A 5,802-nucleotide genomic window follows, 5' to 3' on the forward strand; every position below is an offset into this window, starting at 1 on the left:
TTGGAGTCATCAGTGTCACTTGGGATTGGTGCCAAGAATAGCCGCCACGCAGTCTCGGACTTGTTAATTACTTTCACTTTCACTCTGTCCACAGTCGCTCATTCCTAATTCACACTCTCACACTTTCCAAACTTTGTTTAAAAATCACACAACACGAGGTTACAGTCCAACAGGTTAATTTTGGAAGTAATAGCTTTCAGAGCACTGCGCCTTCATCAGGTAGCTGTGGAGCAGGACCAGAAGACAGAATTTAGAGCAGATCACAGTGTCAGGCAACTGAAATGTTATATTGAACAAACCTGGATTGCTGTTAAGTCTTTCTTTCAGTTCATTGAGATGTAATATGACACATGCTCGAGATAACTTAAGGTTTTATATTAAAAAGAGACATCTTAGCTCAAACAATGCACTAAAGGTGTGAGGTTAGAGTCTATCTGTATGCCAGTCTTGAGTCAGACTGGTTCTATTTCCAAAGCAGGAATTTATAAACTATTAACAGATTGGCTTTTTGCATTGACTGCCTGAAGATTGGGCCCTTTTTGAGCAAAATAGAATGTATCTGCAAATACTATTCTGCAAGTTCAAATTCACCCCATAGACTTATTTGTGTGCGTGCCTGCATGTGACAGACAGAGAGAGAGAGAGAGCCTGAATGTGTGCATGTGAGTGTGTTTGCATGTGAGAGTGTTTGCATGTGTGCATATTTGATAGAATATGTGTATGGCTGTGAGTGTGAGGGGTATGTGTGTGTGTCTGAGAGAGAGCATGTGTATGAGAGAGGGTCTGTGTGAGTACATAATGGTGATTGTGTCTGTGTGTGTGTGTGAAAGTGAATATAGTGTGGTGGGTCAGCTGTAGTATGACACGAACCCAAGGACCCAGTTGAGGCCATCTTTTTGGGTACTGAACCTGGCTATCAGCCTATGCTCTGCCACTCAGCGCTATTGCGTACCCTGAAGTGCACCTTGGAGGATGGTCACCCAAAGATCTGAGGCCAATTGTTCTTGACCGCTGAAGTGTTTACTAACTGAGAGGGAACAATTGCCAGACATGGGTGTTCCCTCCTAGTCGGGGAACCTTGGGTTCATGTCACACTACAGGTGACTCTACTACACTACACTCTCTGTCTCACGCACACATACACACACTCTTACGTACTCACACAGACTCTCTCTCATACACATGCTCTCTCTCAGACAACACATGTACGGCCCCCACACTCACACCCATGCGTATACCTTCTCACAGGCTTCTGTTCCGTCACACTCACATGCAACATCTACTAAGCATGCACACATGCAAACACACACTCTTACACATATTCATACTCGCACGCACACACTCACACTCTCTCTCCCTCTATCTCCCTCACATGCATGCAGACACACATAAGTTTATGGGGTGAATTTGCATTTGCAGAATTGTAATTGCAGATACACTCTATTTTGTTCAAAAAGCATGCAATCTGTAAGCAGTCAGTGCAGCCGTTCAATCAACGTAACATTTTATAAATTGCTACTTCAGAAATATAACTAATCTAAGTCAAGATTGGGACACAGCCAAACTCTAACCGAACACCTTTAATGCATTGTCTGAGCTGAGATGTCACCTTTTATTTTAATTAAACCTTAAGTTATCTCAAGAACGTGACTTGAAAGAAGTTTTGGGTTTTACATATTAATGAACTGAAACCTGCAACCCAGACTAAAAGATGAAATGCTTAATAGCAATCTAGGTTTGTTCAATATATCATATCAGTTGCATGACACCATGATCTTTAGCTATAAACTCTGTCTTACGATCCTGCCCCACAGCTACCTGATGGAGAAGCTGTGCTCCAAAAGCTAGTTGTTGTGTGATATTTAACTTTGTCCACCCCAGTCTAACACCAGCACCTCCACATCTCAGTTTCCAAATTCACTCCCATTCACTCACAACACGCACTCATGTACTATCCATAATCATTCACACACTACCCAAACACACTCTCATTCATTGTACATGCTTAACCATTCATTATTCACATATTGTCCAGTTTAATTTACACTCACGGTCCACATTCACTCAAATTGTCCACACACAATCGTGTATTTCATTCACTGTCTGCATGCTTTTACAGACTCACTCTCTGGCAGATTCACTCTCTCAAATTCCATGTTCATTTACTTCACTTGGTATCTGTAGTCATTAATATTCCACATTTGTTCATTCACTGTGTACATTCACTGTCCACTGCCACCTCACACCTCTGCGCAGTACTCTTCTCACTTTCAGATTTTGTCATACCTCATTCATAGACTTGCCGTCACTCACACTGCCGTGCATGCATCATTCTTCCATTGTCACTCCACTGTCAATCAGTGACTCTCAGGGTGCCACCAACACTAGTAGAACACCCTTCACACACTCTCTCACATGAACACAGTCTACCATATACGTTCCTTTATATCTTTGATATCTTCAGAGTCCTGTTAAGCAAAAAAAATCAATCTATCTCACCCTTAAAAACATATTGAACAACTCCACCCTCTGAGGCAAAGTGTCCCCAAGTCAAGCAATCTGCAGAGAGACAAAACAACTCTCATCTCTGTTCTAAAGTGGTGATCCCTAAAACCAGTCACACATATGCTACCACATACCCGTCCCTTATAGGTCCTCCCTCTTACACATACATCAACAATTTGGGGACCGTTATTCTTCACTCCTTCAATCCCCTTCCTATCTTTGACAAGATTTTGAATACGTATTTATGACGGGTGCTAAGTATGAGTCTTTGGAAGATATTGTATCACCAAGGTTGTGTAGGGCAGGTGGTTGGCAGTCTCTTGCTTGGAAGGACTGTGGCTGTCTTTTCTCATGCATTCAAGATTGTATTTATCAAGCAATTAAAGTGAACGTTACAGAGCTGAAAATACTCACACAACCTTATTGATAGCTATTCAGAGGTTTGAGTACTGTCATGATTAGTTCTAATCACATGCTTTTTCTGCCATATTATCTAATTAACATAATGAATAAAAAATTATCTTTGCAAAGTAATTGTTTTGAAATGGTCTTTCAAAGGCAGATGTGTTTATTTAAAATGACTAGAAGTAAAACTATTTTCAACAGAGTTAAAAATCACACAACACCAGGTTATGATTAGATTAGATTCCCTACAGTGTGGAAACAGGCCCTTCACCCCAACAAGTCCACACCGACCTCTGAAGAGTAATCCATTCAAACCCCATTTTCCCTCTTACACTATGCATCCTACACTATGGGCAATTTAGTATGGCCAATTCACCTGACCTGTACATCTTTGGATTGTGGGAGGAAACCTGAGCACCCAGAGGAAACCTACGCAGACACGGGGAGAATGTGCAAACTCCACACAGACAGTCGCCCGAGGTTGGAATTAAACCTGGGACCTTGGTGCTGTGAGGCAGCAGTGCTAACCACTGAGCCACCATGCCGCCAACAGATTATAGTCAAACAGATTTAATTGGAAGCACTAGCTTTTGGAGTGCTTCCAATTAAACCTGTTGGACTATAACCTGGTGTTGTGAGATTTTTAACTTTGTACACTCCAGTCCAACACCGGCATCTCCAAATCACACCTTCAACAGACCATCCCTGGAATGAACAAGGCTTTTGCTCAAAACATCGATTCTCCTGCTCCTAGCGTGCTGCTTGACTGGCACCACACTCTCAATTAACAGGATATACCCTATTTTTTTTAAATGCATGTCCAAAAGAAATCAGTATTAATAAATCAGTATCTGGATGGCTACAGGTAGTAAATTTGAAGTTTTTATTATTGCTGACAATAGTGCTCCCTCAGTACCCAATAGGAAATCTGGAACGTCTTGTTTGTGTGATAAGATATTGACCCTAGAACATTAATCCACGTTCTATAGATGTAGCCTGACCTTTGTGTTTCCAGAATTGTCATTTTAACCCTTGAATATTTTGTCATTTTATTATAACATATAATAATTTTATAATTAAATGAGTGTAATGGTATTGTCACTGGACTAGTGACTCAGGTTAAAGCTTCAGGGATGTAGGTTTGAATTCACCATGGCAGATGGTGGAATTTGGATTGATGAAAATCTGGAATTAAAAGCTAACCCATTGATGACAAAGTCAATCAGATCAAGTGGTAATTAGGGATGGGAAATAGATGCTGGTCCAGTCAGTGATGCCCGCATCTCATGAATTAATTTTTATTTAGAAAGTATAAATAGATTGTTTAACAGCTCTATTTACTTTCTGTGGATTGCCACCTTGGCATGATGTTCTGACTGTCCCTTAAATGGTGCAATACCACTGGGAGCTCCTGGAAGTCCTTAACAGCAGAACAACTGTGTATCTCCCCTCCTGCAAAGGTGAAAGAAGGCTGCAGCAGCAAAGTGGGTTTATTCATTGTGGTAGAAAGTGCAACCAAAATCCGATCACTAGCCCATCGAGTTGTTTAGATGATAACTGTGCTTCAAGGGCTCTATGTTAAATGGTGAAACATGCCTTTACCAGAGTCTGCTTAACACATCCTCTGGTGACGTACGGGATAGAGTTCTGAATCTAGGAGTTCCTCATCAAAGATCTGCACAGAGAACAGATACATGTGTGGGATCGTGTTCGAATAATGACCAGAATCAATGAGTGTTGACAATAGCCTCTTTTAATCAATAGAAAATGTGTTGCTGGTTAAAGCACAGCAGGTTAGGCAGCATCCAAGGAATAGGAAATTCGACGTTTCGGGCATAAGCCCTTCATCAGGAATGTTTCCTGATGAAGGGTTTATGCCCGAAACGTCGAATTTCCTATTCCTTGGATGCTGCCTAACCTGCTGTGCTTTAACCAGCAACACATTTTCAGCTGTGATCTCCAGCATCTGCAGACCTCATTTTTTACCCGAAGATTTTAACCTACTGCGAATATTCCTGATGAAGGGCTTATGCCCGAAACGTCGAATTTCCTATTCCTTGGATGCTGCCTAACCTGCTGTGCTTTAACCAGCAACACATTTTCAGCTGTGATCTCCGGCATCTGCAGACCTCATTTTTTACCCGAAGATTTTAACCTACTGCGAATATTCCTGATGAAGGGCTTATGCCCGAAACGTCGAATTTCCTATTCCTTGGATGCTGCCTAACCTGCTGTGCTTTAACCAGCAACACATTTTCAGCTGTGATCTCCAGCATCTGCAGACCTAATTTTTTACCCTCTTTTATTCAGTAGCACAGCACAAGTTTGAAGTGACAATAAAATCCAGAAATACAGTTCTTACAACAGCCCCTTTATACATAGTTCTTACATATATTAAAATTCCATTACTATGGTGTTTTATTGTTTTATTGATAGTACACAAAGGATTGACAGGCTTCTGTCCTGGGAGACCGAAGATGAGTTAAAACTTGCTAGTGTACAGTACAGTAGCGTAGCTTTTATTTGTCATTTCTACCATATCCAACAGATAGAGTAAAGATGAGACAGCATTCCTCCAGCACCAAGGGTGCTCCATGGACAGCACAAATTTCATAATTATACACGGTGTAACTAAAGAATGATGAATGATAGAAATTTTCCTAGCAGCAATTCAAATGGATTTCAGATGGGAAAGAGTGCAAACATACTGTGTTAAGGAGCCTGATGGCTTGGGGGAAGAACCTGTTGCACAGTCTGGCCATGAGAGACCAAATGCTCTGGTATCTTCTGCCAAATGGCAGGAGGGAGAAGAGTTTGAGTGAGGGGTGTGTGGAGTCTTCCACATTGCTCTTAGCTTTTCGGTTGCAGCGTGTGGAGTAGATGTCTGTTATG

Source organism: Hemiscyllium ocellatum, chromosome 4 (assembly GCF_020745735.1).
Source record: "Hemiscyllium ocellatum isolate sHemOce1 chromosome 4, sHemOce1.pat.X.cur, whole genome shotgun sequence".
NCBI classification, from domain to species: domain Eukaryota; kingdom Metazoa; phylum Chordata; class Chondrichthyes; order Orectolobiformes; family Hemiscylliidae; genus Hemiscyllium; species Hemiscyllium ocellatum.